The sequence below is a fragment of the Rhinolophus sinicus genome, linkage group LG11 (genome assembly GCF_036562045.2).
Source record: "Rhinolophus sinicus isolate RSC01 linkage group LG11, ASM3656204v1, whole genome shotgun sequence".
NCBI lineage: Eukaryota > Metazoa > Chordata > Mammalia > Chiroptera > Rhinolophidae > Rhinolophus > Rhinolophus sinicus.
In genome coordinates, this window is record NC_133760.1 from 45,125,348 (window position 1) to 45,144,449 (window position 19,102).

At 50.5% G+C, this 19,102-nt stretch overlaps 1 long non-coding RNA gene across 1 annotated transcript in view; it reads right to left on the reverse strand.

Annotated features, from left to right (window-relative positions):
• Positions 1 to 17,720: 17,720 nt before the first annotated feature.
• The window catches only part of LOC141567518 (uncharacterized), a 68,333-nt gene continuing 66,951 nt past the window's right edge, over positions 17,721 to 19,102 (reverse strand). The window contains exon 4 of the long non-coding RNA XR_012490202.1: positions 17,721 to 17,905. This is a non-coding gene — a long non-coding RNA (uncharacterized LOC141567518). The remainder of the gene's footprint in view (positions 17,906 to 19,102) is intronic.

Consider the following 19,102-nt stretch of genomic DNA (forward strand, 5'->3'; position numbering starts at 1 on the left):
CCCACAATGACCCAAGAGAAATAAAAATTTATATTCACACAAAAAAGTCTGCAAACATATGTTTATAATGGCGTTATTTGTAATTGCCAAAGACCAGAAACAATCCAGATGTCCCTCAACTGGGAATGAATAAACAAATTGTGGTATGTCCATGTAAAAAGAATTAACCAGCTACACATGCAACAAACTTGCTGACTCTCACATGCATTTTGCTAAGGTAAAGAGCTCAAGACTTCATAGTGTCGACTGTATTTCTATGACATTCTGGAAAAGGCAAAACTATAGGGACAGAAAACTGACTGTGGTGCCCATGGCTGACACACACACACACACCTAATAAGCAATTTAAACCCAGGTTTCTGGAGTCACCTGGCTTAAGGACCCAGCCCTGCCGCTAACTCTTTAAGGGAGCTCAGGAGATTTCTTGCTCCTCTTTGAGCCTCAGTTTCCCCATGTTGTTGATGACTGGCAGGCACCCCCACGTCCTAAAATCCCAGATCACAGAACTACCTGGCATGCCAACATCAGCTCCCCCTCCCGTTGGGACTGTCAGCTCCTGCAGTGAATCCCCAAAACATCCTCTGGCACTGAGCCCAGGCTGCTCTGCCCTGGGCAAACAGTGGCCCCCTGCCCCCGACAGTTACCCCAGCTCTGAGTGTTCAGCTTTCTGGAAGAATGACCCTATTCTTCTCGCTCATCCCTGTCCCCAGCTACCCCAGGCCACTTCCTCCCTCCCTGCCCCAGCAGACAATGCCCCAGGCCCAGGCTGAACCCCTGCGCCCTGCCCAGCCCTCCCCACACCCTGCACACACACTCACTGCCCCCAGCCCTTCAGCATCTGGCATCTGCTGCCCTTCTGGAATCTGAGTCAGAAAGAGAAAGGGCAGGCAGGCCTGCAGCCCCCGAGGCCCAGGGCCCCTGATGCCTTCTGGACTCGAAGGGTCTGCCCAGGTTGCTTAGGAAACCATTTCAGGTCATTTGAGATGATTAAGCATCATCGCTCTGTTTTGAGCTAAACAACATGAAGAAACAAACCCCTGTCTGTCAAAGTCCATTACACAGGGTTCTCCTGGGGGCCTGGGAGTGGCAGCACACTTTAGGGGCTGGCTCTTCTCTGCTACCTTTTTATTCAGCTCCACAAATATTTATCAGGAGACCTCCTACTGGGCTGGTGTCTGGGGGAGATTGGTGTGGACGGGTGGGCACGTGGAAGAGAGGGGAACCAACCCCCAGAGGGACCTGGCTTAGTCTCTGTCCCCAGGACCTCTCCAAGCAAAGGTGTTTGAGATCTGCGCTACCCAGCCTTCCTACGTGGACCTCCTACACAGAACACACAGGTGAGTCCTTCGGTTCTAAGTGGTCCTAAGGATGGAGAGGGAAGACCCAAACAGCTGGCCGTCCTTTTCTCACGGGAGGGAGCTGTTCTCATCCCTCGCCGGTGGTCCGAGTTAGTTCCACGAGCAATTATTACTTTTAATGTTGGAGAGCAAAGGTTTCCAGGCTATGTTTTTTCAACACATAGACATGACTTATTGGAAGTGGCTATAAAAGTGATTCTGCTCGTTGGAAAAATTCAGACAATAGCAAAGTGAAAAATCACCCATAATCACTCATGGGCAGGCAAACTCTTGTCCTTCTTTTTTCTGACCCATCACGATGTAAGGAATTGGGAACTAGAGTGGCTGGGGCTGGACTGTGAACTGTCCCCCAGTGGGGCTCTGGGTTCACCTGGGCTCTGCCTGGGTGTGGGGCCAGGCAGCGGTTACAGCTGTGGGCACTGGCTTCCCTAAGGCTGTGTTCTCCTGACCCGCATTCCACGAGCGGTAAGGAGCTCCCCACCAGGAGTTTAACAAGCGCTGGCCTATGTCCTTCTCGCTGTGCTGTGAGGCAGACTTTCCCAGACAATGGCCATCATAACAGTCGGCTCTCCCCCAAATACAGCTTATCAATTTCACATTGCCAATTTTCAAAATCTGTGTCTTATGCCAAGTAGGATATTTAAAGAGGAAATCGGCAACTATTCACTGTCACCAGGATTTCACCAGAACGGGCCTTGACACACCCAAATGGGAAGGACTGACTCCCAGAATAAAGAGCTTTATGAAAAATTCAGTATACCCCCCTTGCTTTTGCTATGGGGGCGTTCAAGCCTAGATGATGGGCTATAGGTCTGAGCCAACTTGGGAAAGTTGGGTTGTTTCCCCTCTCTGGGCCTCAGTTTCCCCATTTGTCTAGCATTTTTCTTGCTCAAAGATTCTGAGTCCTCTTCACCTCTCCCCACCCCCATCATTTCTCTCTCTCTCTCTCTCTCTCTCTCTCTCTCTGTCTCTGTCTCTGTCTCTCTGTCTCTCTTTCTTCAGTGACAAATAGCGTTGTCTCAATGGTCACCTTCAGACATCCCATACCTAGCAGGTTTGAAAGTGCTACACCTGTAGAGACCGATACAGTAACAACCTGGGAGAAAAGGCAGAGAGGCAATGCCACAGAGGCAGGCAGATCTAGAAAGGGAGGTGTCAGGGAGTGAGAGAAGGTGATAAGCAGTGGGAAAGGCCAGTGAGAAAGGCGGCACTGCTGGGGTGGGGTGGGTAGGGGAGAGGGTCTCTGTGGTGTCCTAGAAAGGGGTGAGATGTAGAGGGGGTGGTGAGAGCATTCCCAGAGGTAGAGTCGTTTTCTGGATGGTCTCTCCGAGCATAAAAGCCATATTCTGTCAGTCAGAGGGGTAGTTCACAGGACGGACCCCACTAGGAACCCCAGATGGAGGGCTGGAGGGAGGTGGTAGACCCTCCGGCTTGCCCTGCCCTCCCCAGCACCCGCTTCTCTGGGGAACTCATGGGACATGTTCTGAAAGCCCCCAGCTGGGACCTGTCCCCCTGGGGCTGAGGTCTCACGAGGGCTCCAGTACCTGCTGTCCCTCCTCTCCTTCAGCACCCTCACACCCTCTTCCCAGGGTCTCCCCATCTGAAACATCCAGCCACACGAATGAAGGGGGAGCGATCGGTGGTGGACGTCAGGGCTGAGGTGGGTTTGGATCCTCTCATTTAGTCATTCCTCGCTGCACAGAGGGGAAACTGAGGCCAGAAGAGTGAAGCCAACCACGTCAATGAGCTAGTGGCTAAGCTAAAACGATAACAATAATTCCATCAATAATAATAATAATAATCAATGTTCGTTACATTCCAGTCTCCTATCTCTCGCTCCAGGACTTGAACTGGAGGAGTGAATGTTGGAGCTGATGGAATTTCAGACACTGCGGCCCGAGGTGGGGAAGTACCTGGGGAGAGAGGAGCCTTCTGGGGGCCTCTCGAATCATCCCATCGGGGCACCGTCATGTGCGAGCGAGGCCCGCTGGTGCAGACACTGCGTGTCTCCCAATGTGGACATTTTTAAGCAGTTAGATTTTCCCTTCTTCCCAGCCCCTCAGCCCCACCCCCATCCCTCCCAGCAAATGGATAACAGGAAACAGCCAAAGCTTCTTAACTTTTCTTTAATCTTCCCCTCTCTGGCAAACTGAAAAATCAAACGATAATTGTCTGGGTGATCTCATTATTGTCAACAAAATCCAAGCCTTGAAGTCCGAATCCACTGAAACGCTGACACATTAAACACAAAAGGAAACTGTGCTTGCATGTTGTTCAATAAATAAACAAGACTGGTGGGAGCTCGGCACAGGCCTGGCACACAGACGGGCCAGGCTGTTGGAAACGCTGGGATGGCAAGACAACTATAGGACCTGGGGAGCCACGACCTTTGGAACAGACTAGGTCCAGGGGGCTGCTGTCCCATCCTTCCTGTGTGTATCAGTCCAGGTCCCGGCAGGAAACAGATGGCATCTTCTGAAGGGTAACTGAGGGGAGTTCATGATGGGGTATTTACTGGGGAAGGGGAACCAAAAAGGGGTGGTGGGCACCCTGAGAGGACACCAGTGGGGAGCCGGAAGGGAGAGGAGACAGAGCAGGTACCAGAAGCAAAGAAGGTGGTGTCTGGTGAGGCCATCAGCCAGGAGCTGTGGCCTGGCAGATGCGAAGCCGTCTTCTCACCTGCTGGTGCTTCCCATTGGCCAAACCCCAGCACAAGTCAGAGTGCGACGGAGTGTGGGAGACGCCAATGGAGAGAAGAAGCTACCAGCGCACAGAGCACGAACTGGAAGGCCATCCCACCCATGTGGGACAAGCCCTGCAGTGTGCCAGGCCTGCCAACCTCAGCTTGTGCAAACCCAGGAATAAGAAACTCACCCCCACCGACACCTACCAGCAGCCTGTCCACGTTTGGACGTTCCAAATCTCACTTCCTGGCAAAACCAAGTTCAGGCTTTGGGGAGCAGACCATGTGCACACTAGGGAGCAGGTGCTAATTCAGCGTTGGGAGGGCAGCCGGGGAGGGCAGCCGGGGAGGGCAGCCGGGGAGGGCAGCCGGGGAGGGCAGCCGGGGAGGGCCAGGGAGGAGCTGGGAAGGCTTGCCTCATCGGTGCCTTGGTTGGTAAACATGGAAACCAAGGTGTCCCCTCTTTATGCCTCTTGGTCTTGATTTTTCTGCCATCTTACCAGAATCCTAATAAATACCATGACCTCATATTACTGATAACCCTTATGGGAAATGGGACACTTTGGGGGACTGAAGTGTGGGGGTGGGGGTGTCACTTCCCCTGCTCCCTTCCTATTTGTATGTTGCAGGCTCATGGGAGGGGGAGGGGAGAGGGACAGTGCGTCAGGACACCAGAGTTCTCACCTGCGTTGGTCACTGCTTCCTGCTGTGTGATCCTCAACAAACCCTCCCCCGCTCTGGGTCTCAGTTTCCCTGTCTTACAAGTAAAGGAGACTTTGACCCTGACCTTGGCCAGCCTAAGACTCCCACATGGAGAATCCCTCCCTCCCTCCCCAAGTCCCTTCCACTCAAAAGGGGCAGTGGCTGCTTCTACACTGAAAAGTTAAATCTTATATTTTAACTGTGAGAAACTCCTGTGAGCACTCTGGATTTTTGCAAAGAGCTGCTCGTGCAGCGTCACATTTGGAATGTTGCGAACAGCTTCCTCTGTTTGGCCGGCTCAGTCATAGCATGAGCAGAAGGGCTCAGGGAGAACCGGCCTTCCTGACTCGCTCCTCAAGCCAGAGACTGTCCCACACCCCACCCCATCCCCTCCCTCATGTCGTGACTGCACGACTTCAGCAGGACAGTTCACCTCTCTCTGAGCCTCACTTTCCTCATCTGTCAAATCGGGGTGCTAACAATACGTGAGTGACAGCACGTACAACGTTTGGCTTGAGGCCTGGCACATGGTATGTTCTCCTTTCTGTCCACAGAGAACTGCTGAGGCGCCAGCCTCACGTTCTGCCCTCCTTGGAGGCCTGCGGCAGCGGGGTTCCTCTGAGAGCCAGATGGTGCTGACATTTTTGCCTGTCCAGCCACTGAGCACTTTAGTCCCATCTCCCCTCTCCTCACACACCAGGAGGAGACACCCTCTCCAGGAGACTATGGAGATGAGGCTGAGAAAGCCTTCTACAAAATACAAAGGACGGTGCGCTCCTAAGGAATGACGAAAATGTTTATCTTTTCAGCTCTCTATGCCTTGTCACTCTGAACAGGTTCTAAACTCTTTGAGGGTTGAAAATAAAGGCAGGACGCTAATGCATATTGAACACTGTGGCAGACATTCCAAGTGCTCCCCAAAATCTGGTTCACTTTTCCTTCCTGGACATACACAAAACTATACCTCCCAACGCCCTCCTGTTAGATGGAGCCCTGTGATAGTTCTGGCCCATTAATTGAGAGCAAAAGTATCCTGCCCGGTTCTTTAGCTAATCTCTTCCTCTGCTACAGTGAACTCGGGGGCTTCTCGCTGACGTGGTAGAACCAGAATATGATCTGCTGGATCACGTGTCACATATGGGGCAAAGATGCCCTGAGATGTCGCCTGGACCTACAGCAAACTTTGTAAGAATGAAAAATAAGCTTCTGTTGTGATAAGCCACTGAGCTTTGGGGGATGTTTGTTACTGCAGCATAGCCTCGCCTGGACGGATGGGTGCAAGCATGAGCGTATGCAAACATATACAACGCATTATTATCTCTCCTGGTCCTCACCACAACTCTCGAGGTAGGTAGTAATACTATTTCCACTTTGCAGATGAGGGAACAGACTCTGAGATGCTAGGTAATTGGCCCAAAGTCAATAAGACATAGACCTTGGGGGAGAGCCAAGTTTACTTGACTCCTGAGCCCTGGGTCTTAACAAGTAGGTAGGTTCCACTGCCCAGAAAGGGGAAATTTGGGACTCAGGCATGTAAATGGTCAACTCAGTGTAGAAATGACCCTGGTCACTTCGGGGTCTTTGTGGAGTAAATCTTAATCCTTCAAGTGTGGCCTTCCAGAGTCTGGGAAAAAAATGTTCCCAGCTAAAAGTAGCTACACCAGAGGGTCCCAGCCAAAGTCCAGCTCTAGGCTGGCAGACTTCTCAGATGGCCTGGAATTCTGCTGGCCAGGGTTCCACTGGCATGGAAGTATTTACACTCGCCTCAAATTAGTTCTCCCACGCCTTCCAGAGCCCCAGCCCATATTTGGGATGGAAAAGGGAAAAAGATTCCCGGTGGGGATTCAAAAGCATCAGAAAAATTCCACGGGAGCCACAGCCTCTCTCCACACGGGCTGGGGCTCTGAGCAGTCACATCTCTGAGTCCCTTCCACCTGGACTCTGTGCCCAGCAGAGCAGCTGGTCCGGGATGTGCACCCCCTCGCACACTAATCCAGAAGGAAGGCGTTTCTGGAAGGACCCTCTGTGTGGAGAGCCAGTGCGCCTCTACAGCCAAATGACGCACGAGAAATAAGGAAAGATCTAACTTTTGTGTCCTGTTTGCCGAAAGTGGGCTTTTTCTTTCTCCCTTGAGAAGGCACTATGTGATTGGATTGCCTTCAGTTGTGAGGAGCAGAAACCCCAAAGAAAAGTGTCTTCACGGAAGGAAACACTCCCAGAAGACAAGTATGTACCCTTTTTATAATGCTCAAAAGCAGGCCAAACAAAGCAATATGTTGTTTGGATGCACATTTATATGTGATGAAACTAGACACACATACACACACACAAAAAAAAAATTTATGTGAGTAATAAACATGATTCAGGGCAGTACTCATCTGAGGGGCAGGGGGTGGGGTGGTCGGGGGCCAGTTCAAGAGAAACACATAAGGCAGAGCACCTACGATTGGCACTTTGAGTTGAGTGATGGGCTCACAGGTGTTTGTTATTTTAATAAATATACCAGTGGCATGTCATGAACTAAGGCTACTGAGTAATCCAAATCTGTCTACCCATTAACTTAGATCTACCTTTAAAGGATGCCTAAATAGCAACTATCACTTATACCCCATTCCCTAAGTGCCAGGCTGTTATAGGCCCGGCACAAATACAAACACATTTACGCCTCACAGCAGCCTTTGAGGTGGCTCTTATTTTGTGTCCATTTTACAGGTGAGGAAACTGAGGCAAGAGAGGTGAAGCATCTTGCCCAGGGTCACACAGCTGGTAAGTGGTAGGTAATCAGGCTTCAGAGACCTGGGTCTTGGTCACAGCACCAATAAGGATGCTAACGACCTCATCTAAATATGAGCCCAGAGCCAGAGTTCCTGGAGGGTTAGTTCTGGAGTTCAGCAATGTCATCAACAAAGCCATCACCACCATGGCAACCATGTCTCCCCACCCCAGTCAGGTTGTTTTTGCAGCATTTTTAGGCCATCACATGCGGGTCATCAAAAAGAAGCATTTCCTCTCACGCTGCTTTTCACTGGTGAGGAAATCCTTTCCTAACTTTTAAGACTTCCCTTCGGGGCCACTGACCCAGCCATATCCCATGCCCAGACCAAACCAATCACTGGCCACCATAATGGGTTTACAACGTTCACAGTTCATCCTGAAACTGCAGAGTAGGTGGGAATGGCTGATGGAGGAGGGGGGCGGTGCACAGCCTATGGTGTTTGCCTCTACCACTGTCTGGGGTTCTCCTGTAAGGTCTCTGAGAGGAAAAGATGAGGGACTCCACTTGGTCTGCGAGCTCCCTGGGCAGAAACCACATCCAAGTCATCCTGCTCTCCCTCCCCCTTCCTCTAGTCAAGGCCCATCAAACACAGGCACCGCTGTGCGGAGGGGTCAGTGCCAGGGCCTGCTGTACTCACAGTCCCTTGTTGAGGGAAGAGTGGACAGATTGTCCCTAGAGTCCAGGTGATTGATGTCTGTCCCACCCTGCCTCTGGCCACAGATGAGTGGGCAAGAGTCGATCACCTGACCTAAGGGAAGTTATCTCATAGGCCAGCCAACAGTCTATGATACATCTCACTACAAAATCTCCTCAATGGGATAGTGGTGGTTTAGTGGGTGCCTGTTCCCAGATTCCCCAGGAAGCAGAGCCTGGGGCAAAGCTTCCCTACTAATGCTGGAGTGTCAGATACAATCCCAGGAAACAAGAACGAGGGGAAAAGGGAAGTGAAGCAGGAAAGAAGGGCACACTTGGTCCCCTTTCCAAAGGGAAGACCTGATTCCACCAGCTCCTGGGGGTGCTGCTGGCAGATGCCACCGCCTTCACTGAAGTCACGTGGCCCCAGGCCATGGCCCCTTCCTGGAACAGCCCAGCAGAGAGATGGCCGACGAGCACAGGGACAAAGTCCCAACCTCTCCCCCAACTCAAGACCCCTCGGGAGAGCCATGCCAGCTTCAGGACGCCCATGAGGACCCTGTCACAACACACGTTTCTCTTTGCCCAGACTGCTTCTACTCTGCCCATCCACAGGCAGTGACCCCAAGAGCACTCCTTCATTAAACCTCCTGTACGCTAAGCTCCATCTCAGACACTGCTTCCCAGGCAACCCAGAGGCACAGAGGGAAGGCACCACTCAAATGTGAGCATGACCCAGCTGGCCCCAGCTTCCCGAGAAAACCCAGTGGGTTCACCAGCTCTGTGGAGATGTGACGACCTCCACAGAGGACACGTGGAAGCATCGCATCTCAGAAGAGTCTGTGGGAGTGAGGACAGGTGAGAAACTTCCATCTCCTGACTGACTTTGCTTCACGGGGGGTCACTCTTCTATGTGTTATGTGCCCCCCACCAAGGCAGCTGCCAGAGCCTCTGCTGGCCCCATCAGATCTACCCCACAGGCTGGGGCTGCTCCCCTCCCACCTGGACAGGTACAGTGGAGGCCATGCCAACACCTAAGCTTTGTCCCCAGGGGAGCTGAGATGGACCACGGTGCTAAGAGGTGAGATGACAGAGTTGGCAGCCAGGGAATTAGGACCAAAAGGAGCAGCACGAAGCATTGCTGGGGCCACTCTGGCTGGGGACAGAGTGACGGGCTGAGGACCAGGAGCAGATGAGGCCTTATGGTTCTGGGCAAGGTCAGTACAGCAAGCCAATCTGATTCTCCTCTTCGGGACTGGGAGGCATGAGGGGAAAGTCTGTGAAGAGCAGGAACAGACACTGAGAGGCTGTGAGAGAAAAGGGGTGACGGGCATGACAGCAGAGGCCTTGAGTCTGAAACAAAGTAGAGAGAAAGCCAACAGCACCCAGTGAGGGCTCCGCTGGCAGCAGGGGAGTCGCCTGCAGGATATTTCCTCTGAGCTGAGGACCCCGAGCTCCATGCTGAGAGGACAGGAAGGCAGCTCTGTGGGGACAGATGCCTGGCACTACAAATGCCTACCAATCGCAGGGTGCTGGGTGCAGCAGTGACCATCCCAATTCTTAGATGATTTTATCTAGGTAACTTACGGGGCTCTATTTCTTGTGGCTGGAACGACCCCACGCAAGGAGCAGGGGGGTCCTGAGACTCCGCCCCCTGCTTCTAGACAAGTCCAGAGAGAGCCAAGCACCAGATTTAGGTTAGACAGTTAGGGAAAGAGACTCTTGCTCTGGAGAGTGTGGGGCGAAGCTGTTTATCCAAGTGCTGCTTCCCCTGTTTTGGTGACACAGAGTTGGCCCTGGAACACCTGGGGCTGGGTCAGAGCAGAGACCCCAGAAGCCCCAGGATGAAGCCAATCCCACAGCAGGTAGGATGGTGAGACCACTCAGGCAGAGAGAAACCAGTCCTGCTGTGCCGTTTCAGCCCGAGCCTTTCCATCTGCATTCCTTCTCCCAACAAAAATTACCCTTCCTACCCCTGTACACTGTGGGTGGGAATGCCAACGGGTGCAGCCACTATGGAAAGCAATATGGCAGTTACTCAAAAAATCAAAAATAGAACTACCCTAAGACCCAGCAACCCCACTTCTGGGTATTTATCCAAAGGAGATGAAATCACTATCTTGAAGAGATATCTGCATCCCCACTGCAGCATTGTTCACATTAGCCAAGACAGTGGAAACAATCTAAGTTTTGGTAGATCGATGGATGAATGGGTAAAGAAAATATTATTAATATTATTATTATTATCATCGTCATCATCATTCAGCCTTTGAAAAGAAGGAAATTCTGCCTTTTGCAACAACATGGATGAACGTGGCGGGCGTGATGCTAAGTGAAATAAGCCAGACAGAGAAAGACAAGCACTGCATGGTATCACTTACAGGTGGAATCTGCAAAACAAGTCAAACTTATACAAAGTAGAATAGTAGTTGTGGAGGGTTGGGGTGGGGGAAATGGGGAGGTGTTGGTCAAAGGGTACAGACTTCCCGTCATAAGATGAGTAAGTTCTGAGGATCTCACGTACAGCACGGTGGCTCTGGTTGACAATAATGTATTATTACACTGGAAATTTGCTAAGAAAGTAGATTGTGAGCATTCTCACCGGGAAAAAAAAAAAGAGAGAGAGAGAGAGATAACCATGTGAGGTGAAGGACGTATTAATTAACTAGATGTGGAGAATCCTTTCACAATGTAAACATATATCAAATCATCACATTGTACAGTTTAAATATATTACAGTTTTATTTATCAATTATACCTCAGTAAAGCTAGGGAGAAAAATTACCCTTCCTCAGTACCTATCTTTTAGGGTCCTGCTAGGAGATTAAAATCAAGCTACAAACAAACAATCTGATTTAGAAAAAGAAAAAGAGCAAAGGACTTGAATAGACATTTCTCCAAAGAAGACAGATGAATAGCCAACGAACAAATGAAAAGCTGCTCACCATCACTAATCATTAGGGAAACACAAGTTAAAACCACAAATGACACACGACTTAATACTCATTAGGATGGCTATTATCAAATAAAAACAAAACAAAACAAGTGTGATGAGGATGTGGTGAAATTGGAACCCTTTTACATTGCTGTTGGCAACGCACAATGGTTCAGCTGTTGTGGAAGATGGTGTGGCAATTCTTCAAAAATTAAACATAGAATTACCATGGGAACCAGCAATTCTCTTCCTGGGTATATATGCAAGAGAAGTGAACACAGAGACTCAAACGATATTTGTACACCCAAGTTCACGGGAGCCAAACGTGGAAGTGACCCAAGTATCCTTTAACGGGCAAACAGATAAACAAAATGTGGTCTGTCCACACAGTGGAATATTATTCAGCCTTAAAAAGAAAGAAATTCTGACACATGCTGCAACACGCATGACCCTTGAAGACATAACGCCAAGTGAAATAAGCCAATCACTAAAGGACAAATGCGGTGTGATTCCACTTATGTGAGGTTCCTGGAGTATCAAACTCATACACAGAGAGTAGAATGGTGGTTTCCAGGGAGAGGGGGGTAAGAATGGAGAGTTAGTGTTTAACGGGGACAGAGTTTCCGCTGGGTAAGATGAAAACGTCCTGGAGACGGATGCAGGTGACGGCTGCACAACAATATAAATATATTTAGTACCACAGAACTGTACACAGTGAGTAAAATGGTCAATTGTATGTATATTTCACTACACACACACACACTTGTGCACACGTGCGTCATTTGACTGGTCAAGTGTGAGAGCTTGTAGGAACCATGAGCCCACTGGGACCCTCATTCACTGTGTAGACGAGGCTCAGCGGAGAAAGAGGCTCATTCCAGGTACCCAGCAGTGACCGCAGAAGCAGGAGACCTTACATGTTCCAACACTCAGGCCTTCAGCACTGGCCCTTCAACAGTGTGTGCCCTGTGACCAGTACCCCAGATGCAGCTCTCCACACCAGGGCCAGCTCTTCCAAAGGTCCTGAGATCTACCCCAGGACCCCTGAGCCACATCCGCTTAAGGAAAGGGCAGGCCCAGGGGACTCACAGCTCTGGGGGCTACAGAGACACAGCCCAAGCTTTATCAGTGGACTCCTTGGAAAGTCACATTTTGCAATCCTGACCATCCATCCCTCCGGGCAGCCTGATGGCAGTTCATTGAGGTGCTTCATGGATTTCATGCCTCTCTCACCCATCCGGGTCTGACTTGCAGCTACTCTTTCCAGCCCAAACCCTCCAAGATAGTCTACTTTCAGGGCCTATCTCCGAGCATCCCTCTGACATCTAGGCAGAGATGGTAAAAACTTGGCCCATGTGCCACTATGCCCCCTCCAGTGCCCATAGCAGGCATCACTAATTGGTCAGGAGTCTGTTCCCTACTGAGCAGCAGAAAGGCCTCGAAACCAGGTTCTCATAGCTCCAGCTGTCCATCACTCAGCACTGGCCCTCGAGGTAACATCTGTTTGCCAGCTATCATCTATACCAACCGACCACACTCCCAAATCTAGGGAAGATCACTTCTCTCTTGGACTCGGTTTCTTCACCTATAATAGGACAGGATTTTTGTGTCCCTGCCAGTTCTGTGAGCCAATGAATTCAGTAATAGTGGACTGGACAATTCTATACTGTGAATAGTAGAGGGAAATTCTGTTGGTTTCAAAAGAAATTCCATGGTGTTTTTAATATCCTTTTTGGCAGCAGATACGCCCTCCCTATTTTATTTGCATCAGGGAGGTCATGAATGGCGACATCGGGAGCTGAGTGTGCTCCTGGCAGCCATGTCACCAATGCCCTCTGGGGGCCATGTCCCACTTCCTGGAAGGCTGCAGAGCCAAGAGAGTCCTAATACTTCTCTTCCAAGTGGGACACTCCCACCCCACCCACCACCTCCCGGAAGGACAGAGCCAGGATTACCATTACTACCCCTTACACTGACCCCCACCTGTCCTGTGCCCTGTCCTGGGAAGGTAGCTATGTCCCTCCCTGGGGCCCAGTCAGTCTTTTGCATTTGCCTGCCAGCCAGCAGGCTGCCCTCTCCACCCCACCCTCCGCCAGCCAGACGGGAAGCATCAGAGGGAGGGGAGAGGACAGGGCCGCCCACTTGCCACCAAGTACTATAAAAGAGAGAGCATTAAATCTTGGCCTCCACCAGGGAACTGCCTTAATTAGGGTGGCGCCGAACGGGACGCCATAATTAACTGCGTGTCTGTGTTTCCATCCCAAACACGCATTTCCAGAGCTTGGTGATCCAGTCTTCTAAGAGCAGCTCAGCCAGGAACTCAGCCCCAGCAGCCCCAGAGGGGAGGGAAGGTTGGTTTTCCTCTGTTCCATCCTCCCACAGCCCTACTCGGGGTGAGTCTCTGGAAGTGGGAGCCTTGGGTCCTTCCTATAAGGGTGTTACTTAGGGACTCAGAGCCACCGGCTCTGCCTCGTCCCCAAAACCAGGGCAACCCAAAGGTATGGTGTCAGTGCAGGTGGATACATGTTAGTTTTACTTGGACAACAACCACTGTTCCAGTCACTTACATTTCCTTTGAGGAAACAGCCTCATCCACTTGCAGCTCTAGGGCTATCCCATGAGCTAGGCTGGCCAATCAGAGAGTTTTCATCTCTTGGCCACAGTGATTGGTTCAGGGTTGGTCATGTGACCGACGATAGGCCAATAAGAGTTTGGATGGAATAATTGAGAAATGGGTATCTGCTTTCCACTGATGGGGATGCTAAGCTGGTAGGATGTCAGCCTGCAGCTGTTGGGGACCATGTATACCACCTCATGGGGGAGAGTCTGCTTAAGAATAAGGCCAAATTGAAGAAAGCTTTAAAAAAAGATGGAGGGTGCCGGGTGGTGGGGGGGTAGAGAGAGAGAGACTCGATGACAACCTATAAGCAATTGAATCCAGCCATACCTGATGCAAATACTCCCACAAGCTTTTTAATTACAGGAGAGGCAGTCAATTCCGCATTTTGTTTATGTCGCTGTGAACTGAGTGTGCATCGTCATCGTAACACAGAGGTTTAGTCTGTGGAAGCAGGCAGCCGCATCTCACACCATCCTTGTTCTCACTTATCAGGTATTTAGGCCACAGCCCAGCGGAGCTCTTGCCCCCACTGTGACCCCTCAGAGCCAACGCAGCCCCACAAGCCCCAGACTCGGTTGCCTTAGCACCTCTCACAGCCCGTCCTCCACTCCTTCAGCACGGGGGCTGGCCCCGGGTCCTGCCACCCGCCTCCTGGGACAATTTTATATCAGAGGCCTCATGTCCCTTTCCTGGCCCCTGTCTTGTCTGGAGGCCACCCTTGTCCACTTAGACAGGTTTTAGGAACCTTGAATGTCAGGAAAGTAGTCCTCCTAGGAAACACCCAGAGTGTTTTACAAAATTTCCCACACTTTTCACATTAACCTTCAACCTCTGCATGGTCTCTCTCTAAAATACTGTCAAGTTCTCCTCACCAGCCTACCCCCCCCCCACACACACACACACTCACACATACACAGGTTAGATTCTGAAGTCTTTGCTTTGCAACTTATCTGCTGTGCATCCTTGGGCATTTAGTTTACCAACTCTGTGCCTGTGCTTCTTTATTTCTAAGAAGAAGGTAATAACACCTATGTCTTAGCATTGCTGAGCGTTAAATGAGATGATGAGTATAAAGTCACTCATTGACAAGACTCAGAAATGGTCAGTCATCACGTTATTGTACCGCAGCCTCTGTACTGTGTTTCAAAGCCTGCAGAGTGTCTGAACTCCATTTCATCATCTGAGATTCACGGTTCCCTAGGAAGTCAATAAGGTAAGGGTTATGCCCCATGTTACAGGTGGGGCACCTGAGGGCCAAAGAGGCCGAGTGATTCTGCCAAGGTCACAGAGGGAACTCAACACCAGTTCTGGTAGTCAGGCTCTAAGATGCCAAGCCCACAGCCCCTGTGGGCCCACAGTGCCTCCTGACGTTCACGGGTATGACCCAGATGGCTCAGCTACAAACGCCTGGAACGCTTTGCATGAATCAGGTCTGGGCCCTTAGTCCTCACGTGGCCAGAAGACGCAGCATGGCTGCAAATACCCAGATGAGGGTAGGGATGAGCCTCTTCAAGTTCATATCCCATGAAGGGAACGAGCTTCTTAAAGGACCCACGTAAGGAGAGACCTTCTGAGATTGCAAACCCAGAATGTAGAAATTGAAGAGACTTGACTACATAAAAATGTTCATCTCAAGCAAAGTTAATAGGCAAACAATAAATTTGGAAAAAATATTTGTGATGCAGAGGACAAAGGGTTACCATCTATGATATACAAAGGGCTCTTACAAATTGAAGAGAAAGGGGCAAACAACCCGAATGAAATTATGGCAAAGGACATGAATAGGCAATTCACAAAAGCATGAAGGCAAATGGCCACAAGCAAATGAAAAGATACTCACACTCATTAGTGGTCAAGGAAATGCAAATTAAACTGACAATGAGATATCACAGAGGAATATTTAAAAGAACAATAACGCAATTGCTGGCAGGGGTTTAGGGAAAGGCTACATTCATATGTGTTTGCTAAAAATGTAAATCATTACAGTCTTTTTGAGAAGAAATCTGGCAACACCAATTAAAACTTCAAGAGTTACATTAAAATTTGGCATTTAAAAATATGTATCTATTTCCTTTGACCCAGCAATCTTAACCCTGGAAATCTGATAGAAATTAAACTACCATATGCTAAGGACAAATGACAAAAGATGTTTATTGAATTATTATTCATAATGGGAAAAAAATTCAAAGCATGGCAGAGACTGGCACACAGGAAAGACCTTACTTGCCCGCCTCCCTTGCAGCTTGGTTGTCATCATGTGACTAGGTTCTGGCCAATGGGTTGGGGGAAGAAGTGATGTGCGGCCACAAGGCCCAGCGATCGAGAAGACCCTCTAACAGCACATGTATCAACTCTGCCAATGAGTATGTGTGTGGGCATGCATGGTTATATGAGAAGGGATGCTCCTCCCTGTCTCCCCTTGACGGAGGTGGAGACCCCATGAGGGAGCTGCAAGGAGCCCAATGCCCGAGTCCCTGCCTGGAGAACATCACCGAGGGCTGCCCAACCACAGGGCACTGGGACAGGAACAAGGAGTAAACTCCTGTTGTGTTAAGATGCTCCGATTTCAAGGCTTCCCCATGGCCACAGCACAGCCTCGCTCACCTTAATTAATCTCCAGGCTAAGTGTCCAGCAGTGGGAAATGACTGAATGACGGCCCCACTGACCCTAGACTCAGCCTGTACTACGAATGAATTACAGCTAGACTGAGGGATTTCTACAACGTCAGAGAAAAGTGAAAAGCAGAGAACCCTAAGCAGTAGCTCATGTTGGTAATATAAACAGCGATTGAGAAGACCCTCTCACAGCACATGTGTCAACTGTGCCAACGAGTATGTGTGTGGGCATGCACGGTTATATGAGAAGGGCTAGGGACCGAGAGGATGCGGCAGCTTGCAAGCACGGCTTAGGAGGGAGAGGGAGAAAAGAAGGTGGGGAAGGCCAAACCATAAAGTGGGAAAAGCACAAGAGCAAACTTAGTTTATGTAAGTACATTTTTGTATTTATGAATGTGCAGACGTAAACATAAAATGTTTTAATACTTGAGGATAAATCTATCTTCTTTAGTGCAAGAGCAAAAGGCACTCACTGGCAGATGCAAGACAGAGGGCTAGGAGCACCAAGGGGGACAGTCCAGTCCTCGCCTCGAATCCGATCAAGCCTTTCGGTCTGGCTGAGTCTGGTCATGACATGTCCCCCATTGAGATGTGGGTCAAATCAAGGAGAAAGGGAGCAAGCTCGTGACTATCCTGGTGAAGGGGCTGGAACCAGAGGGTGGGGCAACTTCCTGGTCTCCTAAGAAAACGGGGTAGCCTTCAGCCAGCAGCTCAAGAGCTAAGCCAGCGTGTTGGGGAGAACTTGCAGGAATAGGAAGGACCCTAGGAGTCCCCAGGGTCAAAGGCTACAAACTGGGAACCCAGAGGCCAAATCTAATCCCTAGCCAGGTTTTGTTTGACTTGCACAGTGATGTCTAAAAAATTCAAATTGGTTGCCAACACATTCAAATTGGCAGATTTTACACATACTCCAAGTTTAATATCTCCAGCTTATAGTGAAAAACAAATCACATAATCTGGCCACACCGTGCCCATATTCCTGACTGTCAGCAGTCACCTGGAGGTGAGAGTGGACACCCCCTTTAAACAAGCCTGGCATGCTTCATTTTGCTACGGTCTCCACCACTCCCCAGCGAGGCACTGGCTCACTTCACCCTCTTAGATTAACGGACCGCCCCAAAGTCACATTGGTGGGTACAATCCCACACCTCCCGCAGTCCCTTACCCACCCACTGACTGAACAGGTGAAAACCACACTGTGTGGGCTCTGGCACAGCAGACACGTCTGCATTCTGGCTCTGCCCCTTAGTGTCTGCAAAGCCTGGCACCACCGCGGCTGAGCTAAGCTGGAAGCACGCCATCCCAGAATTTCCATACGGTTCTGAGTTAGTGCTGGCACAAACAGACCTTATGTGTGAGATCTGGACGGTGGAAATGAAGCGGCAGTCATAGTTTTTAAGCCCCGGAGGTCAGCACAGGGACCCAGGCCCCGTGGCAGCTTACCCACACTATCCATTATTGACCTGCTGGCAGGGCTTCTCCAGCTCCTTCAAGAGATCTCCTTCCAAGTCTCCCGGGCCTGGGCTGGGTGTGTGTGAAGCGTGGCACGGGGACTGGCATAGAGTAGGTGCTCAAAACGTATCTGTTGAATGAATAGAGAACCACTGCATTCAGACTTGAACTGCATGGCCTGCTTCTCCATCCGAGACATGTACAGACAGAAGACACCCCTGGTGCAACCAGCATTTTCTCTGCCGGATGAGAAAATGCTGGTTGCACCTGCCTCTGCTCGTTCTGGTTGCACCCTTTGCATACATTTTCCCCCAGGTCCGGAATCCGCTCCTCGTCTCCCTCCTGTAAGGCCGAGTTCCACTTCCCGCAGGAAGTTGTCCTGGACTGTGACCCCCTGAACACAGGTGCACACCCCTGCCCACTCTCTTACCCAAAGAGCAATCGAGGGCCATGGAGGTCAGGACAGGACGTTGGGAAGCAAAGGCTCAGAGTCTCAGATCCTTGCTTCCCACCTCCATCTCAACAGGTGTCCACCCTCCCCCATCTCACCACAAGCCCAGGGAAGGTGTTCTCCCAGATGAATGAGGGCTGTCTCACCAGCCCTGGTGAGCTCCTTCCCTTGGATAGCAAGATCCACGTGAGATGCAATTCTGGCCAATGAGGCCTGAGGGAGAGTGGGCTGGGGATTCTATGAGAATCATCTCACTGATGAAATGACATGTAAGGAAGAGACAATCCCCCTCACCGGCCAGATAATGTCTCATTTGGAGGGGACACAGGAGCTGCCGCTGCCACCTCGTGCATGTGAAAGCAGACAGCCTGCGGTGCAGAGTCTGAGTTAACCAACATGGCAAGGGTAGCTTTCTACGGCACCCCTGGGTGTCTTTCACCTTTCTGTGCCGCTAGCCCCACCTCTGGCTCCTGCATGCTTTGCTTCTAATGGCCTGCACCTGCATTTCCTTTCAGAGGCCTGCCGTTGGCCTACTGCAGCCACTTGCTTGCAAACAAAGAAAGCCATTGCGATGCTGAGGGTGGAGTTTGCTCTGTCCTACTGGACATGGCCCCCAAAGCCTGTGCCCCTCTAGTCACAGGCAGTCAGTCATCTTCAAAAGATACCACTGAGCTATTGATTACCAGAGCCCCCTACCTATAGACCCCTGGGTGGAAGAAATAATAAAGCTCTAATAATAATACACCAGCTTGAGGTGGGGTTTCTGTGCCAAGTAGCCAGCGACATTCTGAAGGTCATGCTCTTGTTAGAGTGACTGCTACGCACGCATGCGCACGCGCGCACACACACACACACCCTCTATGCATGTGCACACTC